At 43.0% G+C, this 22,723-nt stretch overlaps 1 protein-coding gene across 2 annotated transcripts in view; it reads right to left on the bottom strand.

Moving 5' to 3' along the window:
- The window catches only part of LOC110287379 (protein FAM156A/FAM156B-like), a 29,255-nt gene extending 10,383 nt beyond the window's left edge, over positions 1–18,872 (bottom strand). For both annotated transcript variants that reach the window (XM_085837561.1, XM_021154015.2), the window contains exons 1-2: positions 18,436–18,872; positions 15,586–15,724 (exon numbers count right to left, since the gene is read on the bottom strand). The gene's annotated coding sequence lies outside the window, so the exon portion shown is untranslated. The remainder of the gene's footprint in view (positions 1–15,585; positions 15,725–18,435) is intronic.
- Positions 18,873–22,723: the final 3,851 nt, after the last annotated feature.

Genomic DNA, 22,723 nt, shown 5'->3' with positions numbered 1-22,723 from the left:
AACTTAGGAGAGAGCTAGTGCCCCAGGTTTGCTGGTAGAGAATAACAGAATGACAAGAGGAACAAGCACCCACCAGAGACAACTATAGCAGCTAGCTTCAGAGATTACCAGGTGGTGAAAGGCACATGTAAGAATCTTACTAAGAGAAACCAAGACCACTCACCATCATCAAAACCCAGCACTCCCAACTCAGCCAATTCTGGGCACCCAAGACACCCAAAGAGCTAGATCCAAATTTAAAACCATATCTCATGATGATAGTAGAAGACATTGAAAAGGACTTAATAACTCACTTAAAGAAATACAGGAGAACACTGCTAAAGAGTTACAAGTCCCTAAAGAAAAACAGGAAAACACATCCAAACAGGTGATAGAAATGAACAAAACCATACTAGACCTAAAAAGGGAAGTAGACACAATAAAGAAAACGCAAAGTGAGGCAACGCTGGAGATAGCAACCACAGGAAAGAAATCTGGAATCATAGATGCGAGCATCAGCAACAGAATACAAGAGATGGAAGAGAGAATCTCAGGTGCAGAAGATTCCATAGAGAACATCGGCACAACAATAAAAGAAAATACAAAACGCAAAAGGAACCTAACTCAAAACATCCAGGAAATACAGGACACAATAAGAAAACAAAACCTACGGATAATAGGAGTTGATGAGAATGAAAATTTTCAACTTAAAGGTCCAGCAAATATCTTCAACAAAATTATAGAAGAAAACTTCCCAAACCTAAAGAATGACATGCCCATGAACATACAAGAAGCATACAGAACTCCAAATAGACTGGACCAGAAAAGAAATTCCTCCCAACACATAATAATCAGAACAACAAATGCACTAAATAAAGATAGAATATTAAAAGCAGTAAGGGAGAAAGGTCGAGTAACATATAAAGGCAGGCCTATCAGAATTACACCAGACTTTTCACCAAAGACTATGAAAGCCAGAAGAGCCTGGACAGATGTTATACAGACACTAAGAGAACACAAATTCCAACCCAGGCTACTATACCCGGCGAAACTCTCAATTAGCATAGATGGAGAAATGAAAGTATTCCATGACAAAACCAAATTCACACATTATCTTTCCATGAATCCAGCCCTTCGAAGGATAATAACAGAAAAAAACCAATACAAGGACGGAAATCACGCCCTAGAAAAAGCAAGAAAATAATCCCTCAACAAACCAAAAAGAAGACAGCCACAAGAACAGAATGCCAAGTCTAACAACAAACATAAAAGGAAGCAACAATTACTTTTCCTTAGTATCTCTTAATATCAACGGACTCAATTCCCCAATAAAAAGACATAGACTAACCGACTGGTTACACAAACAGAAGCCAACATTCTGCTGCTAACAGGAAACCCATCTCAAGGAAAAAGACAGACACTACCTCAGAGTGAAAGGCTGGAAAACAATTTTCCAAGCAAATGGTCTGAAGAAAGAAGCTGGAGTAGCCATTCTAATATCGAATCAAAATCAACGTCCAACACAAAGTTATCAAGACAAGGAGGGACACTTCATACTCATCAAAGGTAAAATCCTAAAAGAGGAACTCTCAATTCTGAATACTTATGCTACAAACACAAGGGCAGCCACATTCATTAATGAGAATTTAGTGCACCTCACACAATAATAGTGGGAGACTTCAACACACCACTTTCATCAAAGGACAGATAGTGGAAACAGAAACTAAACAGGGACACAGTGAAAGTAACAGAAGTTATGAAACAAATGGACTTAACAGATATCTACAGAACATTTTATCCTAAAACAAAAGGGTATACCTTCTTCTCAGCACCTCACGGGATCTTCTCCAAAACTGACCATATAATTGGTCACAAAACAGGCCTCAACAGATAAAAAATATTGCAATTGTCTGATTCACCTATAAGAACACCATGGACTAAGGCTGATCTTCAATAAGAACATAAATAATGGAAAGCCAACATTCAAGTGGGAACTGAACAACACTTATCTCAATGATAACTTGGTCAAGGAAGGAATAAAGAAAGAAATTAAAGACTTTTTAGAGTTTAATGAAAATGAAGCCACAACATACCCAAACCTATGGGACACAATGAAAGCATTTCTAAAAGGGAGTCTCATAGCTCTGAGTGCCTCCAAAAAGAAACTGGAGAAAGCATACACTAGCAGCTTGACAGCACATCTAAAAGCTCTAGAAAAAAGGAAGAAAATTCACCCAAGAGGAGTAGACGGCAGGAAATAAGCAAACTCAGTGGTGAAATCAAACAAGTGGAAACAAAAAGAACTATTCAAAAAATTAACCAAACCAGGAGTTGGTTCTTTGAGAAAATCAACAATATGGATAAACACTTAGCTAGACCCACTAGAGGGCACAGGGACAACATCCTAATTAACAAAATCAGAAATGAAAAGGGAGACATAACAACAGATCCTGAAGAAATCCAAAACACCATCAGATCCTTCTACAAAAGTGTAAAATCAACAAAACTGGAAAAACTGGAAGAAATGGACAAATTTCTAGACAGATACCAGGAACCAAAGTTAAATCAGGATCAAGTGAACGATCTAAATAGTCCCATATCCACTAAAGAAATAGAAGCAGTCATTAATAGTCTCCCAGCCAAAAAAAAGCCCAGGACCAGATGGGTTTAGTGCAGAGTTCTATGAGACCTTCAAATAAGATCTAATTCCAGTTCTGCACAAACTATTCCACAAAATAGAAGTAGAAGGAACACTACCCAACTCATTTTATGAAGCCACAATTACTCTGATACCTGAATCACAGAAAGATCCAACAAAGATAGAGAACTTCAGACCAATTTCCCTTATGAATATTGATGCAAAAATCCTCAATAAAATTCTCGCTAACCGAATCCAAGAACACATTAAAGCATTCATCCATCCTGACCAAGTAGGTTTCATTCCATGGATGCAGGGATGGTTTAATATACAGAAATCCATCAATGTAATCCATTATATAAACAAACTCAAAGACAAAAAACACATGATCATCGAGTTACATGCAGAAAAAGCATTCCACAAGATCCAACACCCATTCATATAAAAGTCTTGGAAAGATCAAGTCTTGAAGCCCTATGTGCTTTATTGTTCACATTTGTGAATGTGACACCTGTCTCCTACCTTGTAGATTTCTGCACTTTGTTATTGTTCATCTACTTCAAAGTGAGGAGGGGTAGTGAACCTTTTTTTAGCTTTAGTAGACATTCCCTTCCTTCCCAATTGCAGGTGAAACTTGTGTCATCTGTTGTGGCCTCCCTTCCCCCAGCCTGGAACCTGCTTGCTCAAAGGTGGAGCTATGTGCTCATTCGTCCTGCCACGCCCACTGCTGGACCCTGCCTTTGCTGCCTGGAGGCACACACGTGTTCGTCCTGATACTGGACCCTGAGTTACTTGGTGGGATATTGGGTTCCCTCCCCCTTCCTTTATAACTGAGTGTCTGGAAATAGTAAAATTGAGCTTTGATCAGGATTTGTCTTAGCTCCATTCTTTCTTCCGCCCCTTCTAGATTCCTCTCTTTTCAGCGAACTGCCATTCTCAGTTGAACCGTTCGTGTTGTGGACTGTGGGCAGGCCGCAACAGTTGGCCCCAGAACTGGCCCTGAAGAATGGCAGAGGGATGCTAAGAGAAACGACTGCTGTGTGGAGCTCCACAAGAAAGGAAAGGATCTTCGTATTGGAGGAGCATCGGAGCAAAGGACAGGTACACATGCTAGCGCTAGCCTAAAAAATTTCAGTTTTGTAAAGTGTTGCTGAGGATGCAGTAGGATACGAATCAAGTTTGAATCAGTGCTGACCCAACACTGTTTCTGCTTGGGGTCAGTAGTTCGTTAATCGGAACTAGATACGGAGACAGGCGGTGTGCCGCAGTTTTTTAGAAAACTGCTTAGGTGGAAGAAGGAAGGGTTCAAAGTCAGAAATTTTTTTTTGATTTTTAATATTTTTATTACATATTTTCCTCAATTACATTTCCAATGCTATCCCAAAAGTCCCCCATAGCGCCCCCCACTTCCCTACCCACCCATTCCCATTCTTTTGGCCCTGGCATTCCCCTATATTGGGGCATATAAACTTTGCAAGTCCAATGGGCCTCTCTTTCCAATGATGGCCGACTAGGCCATCTTTCGATACATATGCAGCTAGAGACAAGAGCTCCAGGGTTCTGGTTAGTACATCATGTTGTTCCAACAATAGGGTTGCAGATTCCTTTAGCTCCTTGGGTACTTTCTCTAGCTTCTCCATTGGGAGCCCTGTGATACATCCAATAGCTGACTGTGAACATCCACTCCTGTGTTTGCTAGGGCCCGGCATCGTCTCACAAGAGACAGCTATATTTGGGTCCTTTCAGCAAAATCTTGCTAGTGTATGCAATGGTGTCAGCGTTTAGAAGCTGATTATGGGACGGATCCCTGGATACAGCAGTCTCTAAAGGGTCCATCCTTTCATCACAGCTACGAACTTTGTCTCTGTAACTCCTTCCCTGGGTGTTTTGTTCCCAATTCTAAGAAGGTGCACAGTGTCCACACTTTGGTCTTCATTCTTCTTGAGTTTCATGCGTTTATCAAATTGTTCTTATATCTTGGGTATCCTAAGTTTTGGGCTAATATCCACTTATCAATGAATACATATTGTGTGAGTTCTTTTGTGATTGTGTTACTTCACTCAAGATGATGCCCTCCAGGTCCATCCATTTGGCTAGGAATTTCAGAAATTCATTCTTTTTAATAGCTGAGTAGTACTCCATTGTGTAAATGTACCATAATTTCTGTATCCATTCCTCTGTTGAGGGACATCTGGGTTCTTTCCAGCTTCTGGCTATTATAAATAGGGCTGCTATGAACATAGTGGAGCATGTGTCCTTTTTACCGGTTGGGACATCTTCTGGATATATGCCCAGGAGAGGTATTGCTGGATCCTCCGGTAGTACTATGTCCAATTTTCTGAGGAATCGCCAGACTGATTTCCAGAGTGGTTGTACAAGCTTGCAATCCCACCAACAATGGAGGAGTGTTCCTCTTTCTCCACATCCTCGCCAGCATCTGCTGTCACCTGAATTTTTGATCTTAGCCATTCTGACTGGTGTGAGGTGGAATCTCAGGGTTGTTTTGATTTGCATTTCCCTGATGATTAAGGATGTTGAACATTTTTTCAGGTGTTTCTCTGCCATTCGGTATTCCTCAGGTGAGAATTCTTTGTTCAGTTCTGAGCCCCATTTTTTAATGGGGTTATTTGACTTTCTGGAGTCCACCTTCTTGAGTTCTTTATATATATTGGATATTAGTCCCTTATCTGATTTACGATAGGTGAAGATCCTTTCCCAATCTGTTGGTGGTTTTTTTGTCTTATTGATGGTGTCTTTAGCCTTGCAGAAGCTTTGTAGTTTCATGAGGTCCCACTTGTCAATTCTCGATCTTACAGCACAAGCCATTACTGTTCTATTCAGGAATTTTTCCCCTGTGCCCATATCTTCAAGGCTTTTCCCCACTTTCTCCTCTATAAGTTTCAGTGTCTCTGGTTTTATGTGAAGTTCCTTGATCCACATAGACTTGACCTTAGTACAAGGAGATAGGAATGGATCGATTCGCATTCTTCTACATGTTAACAACCAGTTGTGCCAGCACCATTTGTTGAAAATGCTGTCTTTCTTCCACTGGATGTTTTTAGCTCCCTTGTCGAATATCAAGTGACCGTAGGTGTGTGGGTTCATTTCTGGGTCTTCAATTCTATTCCATTGGTCTATTTGTCTGTCACTATACCAGTACCATGCAGTTTTTATCACAATTGCTCTGTAGTAGAGCTTTAGGTCCGGCATGGTGATTCCACCAGAGGTTCTTTTATCCTTGAGAAGAGTTTTTGCTATCCTAGGATTTTTGTTATTCCAGATGAATTTGCAGATTGCACTTTCTAATTCGTTGAAGAATTGATTTGGAATTTTGATGGGGATTGCATTGAATCTGTAGATTGCTTTTGGCAAGATAGCCATTTTTACAATGTTGATCCTGCCAATCCATGAGCATGGGAGATCTTTCCATCTTCTGAGATCTTCTATAATTTCTTTCTTCAGAGACTTGAAGTTTTTATTATACAGATCTTTCACTTCCTTAGTTAGAGTCATGCCAAGATATTTTATATTATTTGTGACTATTGAGAAGGGTGTTGTTTCCCTAATTTCTTTCTCAGCCTGTTTATTCTTTGTGTAGAGAAAGGCCATTGATTTGTTTGAGTTAATTTTATATCCAGCTACTTCACCGAAGCTGTTTATCAGGCTTAGGAGTTCTCTGGTGGAATTTTTAGGATCACTCATATATACTATCATATCTGCAAAAAGTGATATTTTGACTTCATCTTTTCCAATTTGTATCCCTTTGATATCCTTTTGTTGTCGAATTGCTCTGGCTAGGACTTCAAGTACAATGTTGAATAGGTATGGAGAAAGTGGACAGCCTTGTCTAGTCCCTGATTTTAGAGGGATTGCTTCAAGCTTCTGACCATTTACTTTGATGTTGGCTAATGGTTTGCTGTAGATTGCTTTTATCATGTTTAGGTATGGGCCTTGAATTCCTGATCTTTCCAAGACTTTTATCATGAATGAGTGTTGGATCTTGTCAAATGCTTTTTCCGCATCTAACGAGATGACCATGTGGTTTTTGTCTTTGAGTTTGTTTATATACTGGATTACGTTGATGGATTTCCATATATTGAACCATCCCTGCATCCCTGGGATGAAACCTACTTGGTCAGGATGGATGATTGTTTTGATGTGTTCTTGGATTCGGTTAGCAAGAACTTTATTGAGGATTTTTGCATCAATATTCATAAGGGATATTGGTCTGAAGTTTTCTATCTTTGTTGGGTCTTTTTGTGGTTTAGGTATCAGAGTAATTGTGGCTTCATAGAATGAGTTGGGTAGAGTACCTTCTGTTTCTATTTTGTGGAATAGTTTGTGAAGAACTGGGATTAGATCTTCTTTGAAGGTCTGATAGAACTCTGCACTAAACCCATCTGGTCCTGGGCTTTTTTTAGTTGGGAGACTATTAATGACTGCTTCTATTTCTTTGGGGGATATAGGGCTGTTTAGATCATTAACCTGATCTTGATTCAACTTTGGTACCTGGTATCTGTCTAGGAACTTCTCCATTTCATCCAGGTTCTCCAGTTTTGTTGAGTATAGCCTTTGGTAGAAGGATCTGATGGTGTTTTGGATGTCTTCAGGATCTGTTGTTATGTCTCCTTTTTCATTTCTGATTTTGTTAATTAGAATGCTTTCCCTGTGCCCTCTAGTGAGTCTGGCTAAGGGTTTATCTATCTTGTTGATTTTCTCAAAGAACCAGCTCCTTGATTGGTTGATTCTTTGAATAGTTTTTCTTGTTTCCACTTGGTTGATTTCACCCCTGAGTTAGATTATTTCCTGCCGTCTACTCCTCTTGGGTGAATTTGCTTCCTTTTGTTCTAGTGCTTTTAGGTGTGTTGTCAAGCTGCTAATGTGTGCTCTCTCTAGTTTCCTTTTGGAGGCACTCAGAGCTATGAGTTTTCCTCTTAGAAATGCTTTCATTGCGTCCCATAAGTTTGGGTATGTTGTGGCTTCATTTTCATTGAACTCTAAAAAGTCCTTAATTTCTTTCTTTATTCCTTCCTTGACCAAGGTATCATTGAGAAGAGTGTTGTTCAGTTTCCACGTGAAGGTTGGCTTTCTATTATTTATTTTGTTATTGAAGATCAGCCTTAGTCCATGGTGATCTGATAGGATGCATGGGACCATTTCAATATTTTTATATCTGTTGAGGCCTGCTTTGTGACCAATTATGTGGTCAATTTTGGAGAAGGTACCATGAGGTGCTGAGAAGAAGGTATATCCTTTTGTTTTAGGATAGAATGTTCTGTAGATATCTGCCAGATCCATTTGATTCATAATTTCTCTTAGTTTCACTGTGTCCCTGTTTAGTTTCTGTTTCCATGATCTGTCCATTGGTGAAAGTGGTGTGTTGAAGTCTCCCACAATTATTGTATGAGGTGCAATGTGTGCTTTGAGCTTTACAAAAGTTTCTTTAATGAATGTGGCTGCCTTTGTATTTGGAGCATAGATATTCAGGATTGATAGTTCCTCTTGGAGAATTTTACCTTTGATGAGTATGAAGTGTCCCTCCCTGTCTTTTTTAATGACTTTGGGTTGGAAGTCAATCTTATCAGATATTAGAATGGCTACTCCAGCTTGTTTCTTCATGCCATTTGCTTTGAAAATTGTTTTCCAGCCTTTCATTCTGAGGTAGTGTCTATCCTTTTCTCTGAGATGAGTTTCCTGTAAGCAGCAAAATGTTGGGTCTTGTTTGTGTAGCCAGTTTGTTAGTCTATGTCTTTTTATCGGGGAGTTGAGTCCATTGATATTAAGAGATATTAAGGAAAAGTAATTGTTGTTTCCTGTTATTTTTGTTGTTAAAGTTGGCATTTTGTTCTTGTGGCTGTCTTCTTTTAGGTTTGTTGAGGGATTACCTTCTTGTTGTTTCTAGGGCGTGGTTCTTGTCCTTGTATTGGTTTTTTTCTGTTATTATCCTTTGAAGGGCTGGATTCGTGGAGAGATAATGTGTGAATTTGGTTTTGTCGTGGAATACTTTGGTTTCTCCGTCTATGTTAATTGAGAGTTTGGCTGGGTATAGTAGCCTGGGCTGGAATTTGTGTTCTTTTAGTGTCTGTATAACATCCGTCCAGGATCTTCTGGCTTTCATAGTCTCTGGTGAAAAATCTGGTGTAATTCTGATAGGCTTGCCTTTATATGTTACTTGGCCTTTTTCTCTTACTGCTTTTAGTATTCTATCTTTATTTAGAGCATTTGTTGTTCTGATTATAATGTGTCGGGAGGTATTTCTTTTCTGGTCCAGTCTATTTGGAGTTCTGTAGGCTTCTTGTATGTTCATGGGCATCTCTTTCTTTAGGTTTGGGGAGTTTTCTTCTATAATTTTGTTGAAGATGTTTGCTGGTCCTTTGAGTTGAAAATCTTCATTCTCATCCACTCCTATTATCCGTAGGTTTGGTCTTCTCATTGTGTCCTCTATTTCTTGGATGTTTTGAGTTAGGATCTTTTTGCATTTTCCATTTTCCTTGATTGTTGTGCCGATGTTCTCTATGGAATCTTCTGCACCTGAGATTCTCTCTTCCATCTCTTGTATTCTGTTGCTGATGCTCGTATCTATGGTTCCAGATTTCTTTCCTAGGGTTTCTATCTCCAGTGTTGCCTCATTTTGGGTTTTCTTTATTGTGTCTACTTCCCTTTTTAGGTCTAGTATGGTTTTGTTCATTTCTATCATCTGTTTGGATGTGTTTTCCTGTTTTTCTGTAAGGACTTCTACCTGTTTGATTATGTTATCCTGTTTTTCTTTAAGGATTTGTAACTCTTTAGCATTGTTCTCCTGCAATTCTTTAAGGGATTTTTGTGCTTCCTCTTTATTCTCTTCTGCCTGTTTAGCAGTGTTCTCCTGCATTTCTTTAAGTGTGTTATTAAAGTCCTTCTTGAAGTCCTCTATCATCATCAGGAGATATGCTTTTAAATCCGTGTCTAGCTTTTCCGGTGTGTTGGGGTGCCCTGGACTGGGCGAAGTGGGGGTGCTGGGTTCTGATGATGGTGAGTGGTCTTGGTTTCTGTTAGTAAGATTATTACGTTTACCTTTCGCCATCTGGTAATCTCTGGGGTTAGTTGTTATCGTTGTCACTGTTTAAAGATTGGAGCAGAAGCTGTGTTCCACTCACCAGCAGTCTCTAAATCCTGCGGCGGGGGTCGTGGGTAGCTGATGGTACCCCGGTGCTGGTCCAGCCGGAAGAGGCCTGTGGTCCTACTCAGGCCGGTTTTCTGCTTCCCTAACTAATGCAGTCTCTGTTCCCGCGTGCAATTGGATTGGAGCAGGAGCTGTGTTCCACTCTCCAGACGTCTTAAGATCCTGTGGCGGGTGTTGTGGGTAGCTGGTGAGTGTCAGCCGACCCTGCGCCCCAGCTGCCCCGGTGGTTTTCTGACCGGAAGAGGGTTGTGGCCCTATGTAGGCCGGATTTCTCTCTCCCCAACCAGAGCAGTCTCAGGTCCCGCGTGATTGGACTGGAGCAGAAGCTGTGTTCCACTCACCAGCAGTCCCAAAATCCTGCGGCGGGGGTCGTGGGTAGCTGGTGGGTGTCACGCAACCCTGCGCTCCCGCTACCCCGGCGCTGATCCGGCCGGATGAGGCCTGTGGCCCTACTCAGGCCGGTTTCTGCTTCCCTAACTAATGCAGTCTCAGGTCCCGCGCAATTGGATTGGAGCAGAAGCTGTGCTCCACTCACCAGAAGTCTTAAGATCCTGTGGCGGGTGTTGTGGGTAGCTGGCGAGTGTCAGCTGACCCTGCGCCCCAGCTGCCCCGGTGGTTTTCTGACTGGAAGAGGGTTGTGGCCCTATGTAGGCCGGATTTCTCTCTCCCCAACCAGAGCAGTCTCAGGTCCCGCGTGATTGGACTGGAGCAGAAGCTGTGTTCCACTCACCAGCAGTACCAAAATCCTGCGGCGGGGGGTCGTGGGTAGCTGGCGGGTGTCAGGCAACCCTGCGCTCCCGCTACCCCGGCGCTGATCCGGCCGGAGGAGGCCTGTGGCCCTACTCGGGCCGGTTTCTGCTTCCCTAACTAATGCAGTCTCAGGTCCCGCGCAATTGGATTGGAGCAGAAGCTGTGTTCCACTCACCAGCAGTTCCAAAATCCTGCGGCGGGGGTCGTGGGTAGCTGGCGGGTGTCAGGCAACCCTGCGCTCCAGCTACCCCGGCGCTGATCCGGCCGGATGAGGCCTGTGGTCCTACTCAGGCCGGTTTTCTGCTTCCCTAACTAATGCAGTCTCAGGTCCTGCGCAATTGGATTGGAGCAGAAGCTGTGCTCCACTCACCAGAAGTCTTAAGATCCTGTGGCGGGTGTTGTGGGTAGCTGGCGAGTGTCAGCCGACCCTGCACCCCAGCTGCCCCGGTAGATTTCTGACCGGAAGAGCAGAAATTTTTTAGATAAGATAGATAGCTGTTGTCCATGGTTCAAAGAAGAAGAAACGATAGATTGTGGAACCTGGGAGAAAGTTGGTGAGGCCCTGAAGCGAGTTAGAGTTTGAGACTAAGCTTCAGAGGCTGAGTCTCTTAAGATATTTCTAGTTTAGATAATGATTAATGTGGTTCCTATCCTAAATAGTAAAATTTAAGATAAGATATAAAGCAATGCCTCTTTATTAAATTGTTAAAGCTTGCTTTAATAAGTATTCATAGGTATTAATTGATATCCAAACTTCGTAATATGATAGTAATGCTTCTAATATTGATTTTAACACTGATAAATTGTTTTAAACATAGGTTTTGCTTTCCCAAAGTTGTAGGTATTATCCTAATCTTGCACAAAAACTGAAAAATTATGGTTAAAACTGCCATTGTTCCATTGACTGCAGCTTGCAGTTTGATTGCAAATTTAAGATTAATGCTCAGATTAAAAAGTATTTTACCTTTGAGTCAATACAGGGCTCTGGGCAGCCCCAGAACGGCTTGTGGCCCTTTCTTTTGTTTTGCAAACAATGCCTAAAAAAGTTTTTTTCCCTGTGTTCAAGAAAATTTCTTTTTAACAGTGTTACAGATCTATTCAGATGTTTAAAATAATGCTTAAATTCAAAGATTTTTGCTTCTAGTAAACTGGTAATCACTAGAAAATTTTGCCTCTACGTATGGCTAATATAGCTTTACATTATGTAAGAAAAATGTTTATTGTTTCTGCTTCTTTACAAGAAGCCAAAAGTTTTAATCTTTCAGTATATATTGTTTCCTAAGTGGAAAGTATTTTATTAACTAATGCTTCTCAAGGGAAGTTTACCTTAAATCCTTGCTTGTCATTTTTCCAGTTTAGACTAGCTTCTAGCCTTTTAACTTTATGGTAATAGTACATCAGAGACTGTATATTCAGACTTAGTAAAATTAGTCATTTAATAGAGTCATAATGATTTTTCACTCTTCTTCAGTGTGACCAGCCATTCTAACTCAATCTTAGACTGGTCTAATATTCGGTTCAATTATTAGAGATTCCTATATTCTAAATTACCTAGCAAAGTTAATTCAGAGCATTTCCCCCAAGGTCACCAAAGGCTCATCTTGCCTTCACCTTATTTGTCCTAAACTTTTTGCAAACTGACATTAAAGGTCAGTCTGCAGCGGAACGCCACTGGCACCCAGTTACTTCTAATTCTTATGCATTGGTAAAATGGAAGGACGCCCTGACTAATAAATGGAAGGGTCCAGATCCAGTTCTAATCTGGGAAAGAGGCTCGGTTTGTGTTTTTTCACGAGATGAAGATGAAACATGGTAGCTACCAGAGAGATTAATTCGTCAGGTAAACACAGATTCTGTCTCTTCTCGTAAGTATCATTCTAAAGACTAAAATTCCTCTTGTGCTTAGATTTCAGCTGGGAGTGGAAGCTCTCAAAAAGAAAAACTGTTTTCCTCTGAGCCAATTCCCCTACAAGAGGCCGGATTAACTTTAGCTTTACAATTTGCATCTAAATAAAGTACCTTGACTTCTCCAAACAGAAAATTTACATTGCTACACTCTCATTGTTTAGAATTCTTCCTTTTCTCAAGCAGGTCAATCTACATTCTCCGGTTCTCCGCCCCTAAGAGCAAACAGGTGGTACTGCTAATCTCCCTTCCAAGGACATCCCAGCATGTGGCTTTTCAGTCTAAGATAAGATTTAGATTTACCAGGAGAGCTAGGGAAGTAGAAATTTCATATATATTTACAGAGATTAGTTCTTATTTTGATAGAGATGGGCTTAGTCCCTTAGCTGGCCTCTGGCTTTCCACCCTTGCTGTTACTGCAAGGTGTCCTTAGTTCCTCAGGCTAGGGAATAACAGGTATGAAGAGGAAAGACTTTCAGCTCCTATTTTAACCAAAATTAATGGTGTTAATACTGACATAATTCTTGTCTAGGCCTTGCTAAATCTGAGGTTGACAAGTCTCATATAGAGACCGCGCATTAACTCAGAACTGCGATACTGATTCATAATCATATGAATACAGTATGGGTACCGCTTGGCGCAGGAGATTACTGCGGAGGGAAGGTCCAGCTTGACCGTTTCTGAGTTCCCTGTGCGACACACCTGATTTGAAAGAGGTTGGTATCTGACTCCAGCTAAAAACCAAAAATACTTAAGGCTCTGCCTCCCCTCCCCAAAAGATACCAAGAGCCACAGATGTGAGTTGTTATAATGCTCACGGGAGGAATCAGGTCAATGTCCACCCAAGTCAAGGTTAAAGGCCCACTCATCTATGGATGAAAAGAATCATTTGATCACCTCTGTTAAGCATTGCCTATTTAAACTTAATTAATAGGGGGGAGAGAGGTTAGAGACCTTGCTGTCGTAAGGGCAAGCCCTTCACTGCCTCCCACCCAAATAAAAAAGCCAACTGGCCTTGTACTAAAGAGCTGGTCTTAACCCCTTCTCACTGTTTCCCCTGCCTTTCACCCAAAATTGCGGATAATTATCAGCTCAGTGTTATTCTAAAATTGTTTAGTTAAACTCAGCCAGGGTTCCAACGCCCTACTTAAAATGCAAACAGGTAGCTACCTATTCAGCACTAATTAGCATTATAAAGTCAGAGCCTACAGCCCAGCGCTGCTATTCCATCAGTGCTTTAAAGACAGTCTTAGCCAGATACAGTTTACCATTAGAAAAGTTAGGGAATCCCACGGAAACAGGTTTTTTCTTTAGCCCTAAAAAACTCAGGCAGAACTATTGAACATAGATAATTTTTCTGCCTCAGGCCACCCCCTTTTTTATTTTTGTTTTGTTAACTAATGGGAGGAAATGTGGCCTCCCTTCCCCCAGCCTGGAACCTGCTTGCTCAAAGGTGGAGCTACGTGCTCATTCGTCCTGCCACGCCCACTGCTGGAACCTGCCTTTGCTGCCTGGAGGCACACACGTGTTCGTCCTGCTACTGGACCCTGAGTTACTTGGCGGGATATTGGGTTCCCTCCCCCTTCCTTTATAACTGAGTGTCTGGAAATAGTAAAATTGAGCTTTGATCAGGATTTGTCTTAGCTCCATTCTTTCTTCCGCCCCGTCTAGATTCCTCTCTTTTCAGTGAACTGCCATTCTCAGTTGAACCGTTCGTGTGGTGGACTGCGGGCAGGCCGCAACAATCTGTACTGCTCCCAATTTATGCCTAACTTCACATTTCAAGTAGAGTTCACCTGGTCTCATGGGGTGTGGATCTGATGCTCTCCTTCTCAAACTTACTCTCAAGAGAAATACATGAAAATGAGAGGTGACAATCCATGCTATGCGAGGGGGGAAGGAGGGATTTCAAAGATTTAAATAGTAAATTCTGGAGTTGCCAATCTGTATAATCCTGATTTTCTCTGTTTTCCCTTGCAAGACTCTTAAATCACCCTTTTCTGGATACAAAGAGTCTGCGGCCCTGCTGTTTGAGTGAAAAAGAAAGCATGCCCTCTAGCCTCTCTCCTCATTGGAGGCAATACCAAGATATAGCTTTCACCAATGGGGTCCGTTGAGCACAACCACCATTTATTGCAAGGGGCCTCTCCTTGGAGGTCTCAGGTACAACATTAGTGGGGCCTGAAAGGATATTGAGAGAATACCTGCTGAGTAAGTATCCCACTTCCACTTCTCTTTCTCATCTTTTCTTTGTTTTCTTTTCCCTTTATGACTTTTCTTCTCTTTTATTTCTTTTCTCCTTTCATCTCTTTTCACTTCTCTTTTCATGTTATTCTCTTGATCCCTCTATACATCCTTACCTCTCCCATCATCCCTCCTTAACTCTCCCTCCCTCTCTCCTTATCTCTGTCCCCGCTCCCTCCCTTACTCACTTGTTTCCTTCAGTTTCCCAGTTAGCATTTTTCTGCATGCCCAGCAACTCACTTAGTGGATCAGGCTGGCCCCAAAATCACAGACTTCTGCCTACCTCTGCCTCTTGAGTGCTACCAGTTCTGAGTTCACATTACTTGTGTTTGTATTCCACCTGTGCTGTGTGTAAACATGTGTCTTCACCCTAGATGTCCCATTGCATCTGTGTCTACGCCACACCATTTTTGACCTTGGATCTATGTCCCAACTCCACCATTTGCAAGCATGCATCTGTCTGTGTCCAACCCCTACCATTTGTGAGCTTATGTGTATGTCCCAGCTCACCATTGGTGAACTTGAGTCTATGTCCTAGACCCGTCATTTTATAGGACCTGCTGTGCTGCTTCTGTCAGCACTGCAGCCACTTTGTGAAGTGGGGAGCATCCCTAAGGACCCCACATTAAAAGACTTCTTTTTGACAGTTGAGTGAAATTTGAAGCTCAGCCACTTTGGACAGAGCCTGACACACACTACAATCAGAGGCTTGACTTAGCTCCTAGCAAATTCTCTCTGTGTAGAATACCCACACCGACAGAGTCCTCTCTTTAAACTCAAAGCTATGAATCAGAAGGGCTGAGAGGCCATCATACTCTTCCTGCCCCCCACAAGTGCCCTGAATTTCCATTCAGAATCATGGTCATTCTCAGGCTCTATGTTCAGATCTGAATGAAGGTGAACGTACCTCTTCGTGGGTCTTTCCCAATTATTTTGACTGAAATGGATGTCTGGCTATGTCAAGGAACAATGATTTCTTCAGAGTGCTTCCTGTATTTCTTATTGGGAGGTGTTTGGAATGACTGATTGATATCTTTCAGACGGCTCTGTAGGGAAATCAGAGTTAAACATTTTCTATGAATGCGACAACCCATCCATTGCTAAGGAATGCACTGAGTATGTGAGCAAAGTTGCCCTGTATGCAGTCACAAGCCTGGTGCACCTTAGTCCTCAGGAGTATCTCCTTTTAGCACTTATTGGGTACAAGGCTCATATTGGGGCCTGTTGTCATGTTTTTATACCAGGAAATGTCCCTATGAGACAAACATCTTGAAAATATGCATTGTGTATGTGCACCATCCCCATGTGCCACTTGACACAAAACATGCCAGAGAGACACTTAACTCCCACATGTTGGGGTGGGGGTTGGGGTGCATTATAGAACTCTGTCTGCTGAAGTACAGACTTTTACCCTTGGGATGTAAGCAATTGTCACTCTCAGCCTTTATTCATCTCTTTTCATTCACAATGATGGATATCTCTGTTCTTGTCCCACTCGACCCTTGTACATTCCTTACCTTCTCTTAGTATCTACTTAAGGAGCCTTCTGGCCATATGTGAGATGCCATGCTTCCTCCATACAGTGGGTACCTTGCCATACACCTGCCATGAACTAAACATGGATGTTCTCCTTGAGGGTCAATACACGTCCTGTAAAATCTTATCCACATACAACCTACAACTGGAGATCCAGAGCTTCCACAAAGCCAAAAATCTCCTACAATTTGAGTTCATCAAATGAACAATGTGAACATGCACAAGAAAATGATGTCTCCTGGGTTTTCCTAAATGTGTATTTCAGCTGCTGGACTCAGTTTAAAAAACTGCTTGCCTAGATGCAGACTCCCACAGCCAAACACTGGGCACAGAGAGAGTCTCACTTGAAGATCTCAATTGGATTTCTCCCTTTGGAGCTCAGAGATGACAAGCTAAGAAGGAGAGACAGTATTTTAGGAGCCAGCGGAGTCAAGGACACTAAGAAAACCCATCCACAGAATTAACTAAGCAGGGCTCACAGAGGCTCACACAGATCAAAATGACAATCAGGGAGTCTGTATGGGTCAGGGGTTGGTCCTCTGAAAATGTAGATGTCAAATTGGTGATCTTGTGAGAGCCCTCAAACTGGGAGTGAAGGTGTCTCAGACTCTTTCCCTTGAGCTTGGGACCGCTTCCCTCCTACTGTGTTGTCTATTCCAGCTGTGAGAAGAAGGTTTTTTCCTGTTCATATGAATCTTGTTGTGCCATGTTCAGTTGATATTCCTGGGTGACCTGCTATATTCTCAGCCAGTACAGAGGAGGAGTAGACCTAGGAGAGGGTGGAGGATGACCTGGGAGGAGGTGATTGAGGAATAACTAAGATCCTGGTGTATTCTTTGGAAGGAGAAGAGAGAAATAAATAGAAAAACAAAAAACGCTCACTAACACCTTGTATCTTTTTAATTTCCCTTCTTACCTTCTCCATCACTAATAACTTGCTGATGAGGCCAGGTAAAACTGGGAACACCTGTGTGCTTTGTAATGTCGTTAGAATCTCTAATACCTTCGCAATTCTAGTTGCCATCTCCCATATCAATGCATATGTCTGGTTGTCCAAGATGTAGCAATCACTATTTATTGTGGACAATCTTGATTTATCAATAGCCATAACAAGGATGTGAACATGTGCTTTCTAAATCCTCTGGTCATAACTTAAGCCTTCCAGGGCAAAGAGTATCTGATCGATTTTGTCCAGGAAAATATACCTTTTCCTTTCCAATTGGTTTTCCATCAGTGCTGTGAAAATCAGCCAACTATGCTGTGACATTAGGTCACTGAAATTTATTATATCCTCCTCTCTAAGATTCAGAAGGCCTTTTGAGATAGGCCATACTCTCTTCCTTGGGTTAACAGGCCGGAAGAAATATATCCTTAGTACATCTCTTAGCAGAGGAGGTCATGAAGAAGCTGACATGCCAGAGCTCACTCTGCCTGTTGTAGGAATTCAGCTCCTCCTACACTGCAGTATCAAGACCCTGTACCATGATGCCAAGCAGCTGAAGAGGGGGCTGGAGAGGCTCCCCAAGTTCGCTCCTGTGCTCGGCTTACAGTCTGCTCCATCAACCACTCAAAGCATTATCTTTCTCTGATAAGGTCACGCCACCTGCTGCTCAAAGGTCCAACAGAAGCACTAAAGGGGTGCTCATACATGCCTCAGGAGTGGCTGGCAGTTGCATTCCCTTCTTCTGACTATTCTGGGAAAGTCCCAAGATAATTGACCTTTTCTCTAGTCAGTGACCCACATATATGTCTGTGATAATTCTGATCATTCCTGGTGGACTTTTCCCCCCAGATTTGGTTTCATATTTTTGAGAGGTCCTCACTGTGTAACCATATCTGCCCTGAGCCTTACTGTATAGACCACACTTTCCATTTATTGCCTGCCTCTGCATCTTGATTTCTTGAAGCACCAATTGTAGCCAATCAAATTTGCAAATCTTTTGTGATGGGGGATGTAGTAAGATATGAGGCACAAACTTGGATATGGAGTCTCAATTATCACAGATTCAAATCTAATGGGCTCCTTATACCCATACAACCTGTGGAGGTCCAGTTTCTTTAAACAGAGAAGGATCAAAGGTTCTCCACAAGGTTTGAGACCATTAGGTCACAGACATATCAGTAGAGAAAGGAAATAACTCTTCCTTAGGGAGGCTACACTTACCTGATGAGCAAACATCAAATATGAGCCTGGTCTTGAGAAACCCAATTTTCTCCTCACCTGATGTTAGCAGACCACCTTTCGCTGTCTCTGAACCCTGTCCCACACTGCCTGGAATGCCAAGTGCTGCTTCAGTTCTTCCTGATACCAGATGTTGTCCAATGGAAGGTGGCCTTGGGAGTAGACAGGCAGCCAAGCTCTCAGAGCTGAGAATCTAGAGACAGTGCTGAGAAGCTGGGCCCTCCAGCACAGATCTCTCAGGAACTTGTGTCTGAATGTGGCCAGAGCCTCTGGGGAGAAGTAAGATTCTTGAGAAGATTGGCTTTTTTCCTGCAGGGAGAGGGCAGTTAGAAAAAGTAGGAAAGACCAGGGGTCCCAATGGTGATCACCTAGTTGCAGTGATGAACCAGCTATTTTTTTCCTTTGGGAGGAATCAAGTTCCACTCCTTGATTGAGGACTCAGAAATCATAGGCCCCCAATCCCATTCCCAGCCCAGATGGACAGTGTGGCAAGACTGGGTAAGCCCTGCCCAAGGCTCTGGTGTCTTGCTGGGAGTCATTGTGACAAAAGAAGTGTTTCCATGGTGCTCATTGTGACCTACCAGTGCAGGGATGGAGAAACTAGTCATGAACTCTATACATGGGATGGTGGTTTAGGAGAAAATGTACATGGTTAAGGCACTGAAAAGGACAGAGAATCTCTGTGTAATGAGCAGGGACTGCCTTTCTGTAGGAATCCACCACAGAGCACTAATTTCATTTGGTTCTTTTGTCTGCTTCTTAGAGTAACACACTGAACCTGCTCAGTGTTTCTTTCAGGAATCATCAAGCAGATGCAACTCTTAGCTTGCTGCTCAAACAAAGGTGTATGTCAATATGAATTCCTAAGTATGTATGTGCGAGTTTGTGTGTGTGTGTGTGTGTGTGTGTGTGTGTGTGTGTGTGTGTGAAGAGCACATATAGACCACACCAGCCTCAAACACACTTTCCCACCAAGATGCCCTTGAGGTTCTGATCCTCCAGCCCAGCCCCCATATCCCAAATACCAGAAATAGAGGCCTAGCCCATAATGCCTGTGTTATATAGTACTGGGGATAAAAGCAAGGACTTCCTGCATATATCATAGGCATCAGTCTATCAAAGGAACTGCAGTCCCTGCCTCCAAATGGCTTTTAAGGTATAGAAATCAAGGGTTTCTTCACAAGAGTGTATACATGAATACCACTGTACTTAGCCTATTCCACAGGCTGCAGGGTCCTTGCTTGATCTCCTTTGACCTCCTCCTTAATCCCTTCCTTAGGAAAACAGAACCTTTGAAGAGGCAGGCATCACCTACAAGGGGCAACATTACATTGCAACCAACTGATGGCAGCAGCATTAAAGCGTTATGCTCATCTTCTCCTTACAATTTCTGCTTGGCATCAGGAAGTGGAACATGGAGAACTGTGCCATGCTGCACCCAGTGGAGGATAGAACAGGCCCTAGAAGCTCCATGCAGAGCTAGACAGGTTAGGTCTTAAGTGTTGTGCTCTGCTATCATCTGCTATTGACTCCCAGCTCCACATCTGCACCTCCATCTTGGTGATGGTGCTCAGTTTCTAGTCTCCTCCCAGACTACTCTCATCTGACAGTCTCGGGGACCCTGGACACTATGCATCCACTTGAACTCATGATGACCAAATATTTATGAAAGTGCATCTTCTCTATTCTCAGTAAATTTTGAAAGCTTTTACCATCTCTCAGACTGTCCCCACTGCCTTAAAATCCTTCACTGTTCCCACAATCTTTTAGGCAACCTGAATTTTATCAAAACCGGCCCATTCTTCTTACCCACTAATGCCCCTCTTCCCCTGTTTCACTCATCTTTGGGCAGGGAGTGAAACACCAAGAAGTCAGCTGCTATGCAAAGACCCCTTCTCAAACTGTTCTTTTCATTGCTACTTGAACAAAGCATGTTAGCATGTGTGGGGTGTGTATTTCAATGGGCATATATGTGTGTGTGTGTGTGTGTGTGTGTGTGTGTGTGTGTTTGTATCTGTGTATGTATATATGTATGTATGTATATGTATGTAATGTGTATGTGTGTACATATATGCATACATGTGAATACACACACACACACACACACACACAATAGTTATCAGTGTTTTCTACAGTAGACTAGGAGATCCATGTGCACAGTAGCCTCGAATCCCCAGAGAACAGCAGTGGATGGGATGTTGAGTTAACGTTATCCCATTTGAAAAAAATATGTTGTTATGCTGTAGCCTGGTGAGGTGTTAAGAAAACAGAATCCGGGTCTGACCAGCTCTGGGGTAGCTAGGGCGCAGAATTGGCTGACACCCACCAGCTACCCACAACACCCTCCATGGGATCTTAAGACTTATGTTGAGGGGAACACAGTGTCTGCTACAATCCAATCGCACAGGACCTGAGACTGCATTAGTTAGGGAAGCAGAAAACCCGGCTTGATTAGGGACACAAGCCCCTTCCGGTCCGACCAGCAGCAGGGTAGCTAGGGTGCAGAGTCAGCTGACACCCGCCAGCTACTCACAACACCAGCCACGGGATATTAAGACTTCCGGTGATCCGGCCATCCTCCCAGTCAGAGGACAGGTCTCCACCGGGCCCGGGAGCCCTTTGCCTCAGGATCAGTGGTAGCCATCTTGGTTCCGGGACTCCGCTGAACTTAGTCTGCACAGATGAGACTGTGCACCACAGAAGCTGACAGCTTCTGGGATAGGCGGGAGTCACAGAGCCTCTGAGGCAGCACCCTTTTCAGGCTCCAGATATCCGGCCACCCTCCTGGCCAAAGGACAGGTATCCGCCCGGCCGGGGAGCCCTTTGCCTCAGGAGCAGCGGAAGCCATCTTGGTTCCAGGACTCCTCCAAACTTAGGAACTTATTCTGCACAGGTGAGAGTGTGCATCACAGAAGCTGACAGCTTCTGGGATAGGCGGGAGCCACAGAACCTCTGAAGCAGCGCCCTTTTTGGGCCCCAGACATCCGGCCACCCTCAAGGCCAGAGGACAGGTGTCCACCTGGCCCGGAAGCCCTATGCCTCAGGATCAACAGGAGCCATCTTGGTTCCGGGACTCCGCTGAACTTAGTCTGCACAGGTGAGAGTGTGCACCACAGAAGCTGACAGCTTCTGGGACAGGCAGGAGCCACAAAGCTACTGAGGCAGCACCCTTTTAGGGCCCCAGACATCCGGCCACCTTTCTGGACAGAGGACAGGTGTCCACCCGGACTGGGAGACTTTTGCCTCTAGATTGGTGGTAGCCATCTTGGTTCTGTGACTCCACCGAACATAGTCTGCACAGGTGAGAGTGTGCACCACACAACCTGACAGCTTCTGTGACCCGCCAAAGCAACACAGCTTCTGGGAAAGGTCCTGGTTTGGGCCTTCTTCTTCGGCCAGGAGGAGGTCCAAACACCAGATATCTGTGCACCTTCCCTGTAAGAGGAGAGCGTGCCTGCAGAGAGTGCTCTGAACACTAGAACTCAGAGGAGAGAGCCTGTCTCCCAGGTCTGATGATAGAGGCTAACAGAATCATCAGAAGAACAATCTCTAAACAGAGACAACTATAACAACTAACTCTAGAGATTACCAGATGGTGAAAGGTAAATGTAATAATCTTACTAACAGAAACTAAGACCACTCACCATCATCAGAACCCAGCACTCCCACTTCGCCCAGTCCAGGGCACCCCAAAACACTGGAAAAGCTAGACCCGGATCTAAAAGCATATCTCATAATGATGGTAGAGGACATCAAGAAGGACTTTAATAACACACTTAAAGAAATACAGGAGAACACTGATAAACAGGTAGAAGACATTAAAGAGGAAGCACAAAAATCCCTTAAAGAATTGCAAGAAAACTAGACCAAACAGGTGATGGAATTGAATAAAACCATCCAAGACCTAAAAAGGGAAGTATACGCAATAAAGAAAACCCAAAGTGAGGCAACGCTGGAGATAGAAACACTAGGAAAGATATCTTGAACCATAGATACAAACATCAGCAACAGAAAACAAGAGATGGAAGAGAGAATCTCAGGTGCAGAAGACTCCATAGAAAACATTGGCACAGCAATCAAAAAAATACAAAATCCAAAAAGATCCTAACTCAAAACATCCAGGAAATCCAGGACAAAATGAGAAGACCAAACATACTGATAATAGGAGTAGATGGAATGATGATTTTAAACTCAAAGGACCGGCAAAAACCTTCAACAAAATTATAGAAGAAAACTCCCCAAACCTAAAGAAAGAGATGCCCATGAACATACAAGAAGCCTACAGAACTCCAAATAAACTGAACCAGAAAAGAAATTCCTCCAGACA

The sequence above is a fragment of the Mus caroli genome, unplaced genomic scaffold (genome assembly GCF_978045245.1).
Source record: "Mus caroli unplaced genomic scaffold, Mus_caroli_1 scaffold_5, whole genome shotgun sequence".
In the NCBI taxonomy this organism is placed as follows: domain Eukaryota; kingdom Metazoa; phylum Chordata; class Mammalia; order Rodentia; family Muridae; genus Mus; species Mus caroli.
This window is presented reverse-complemented; position numbering and strand designations above follow the sequence as displayed.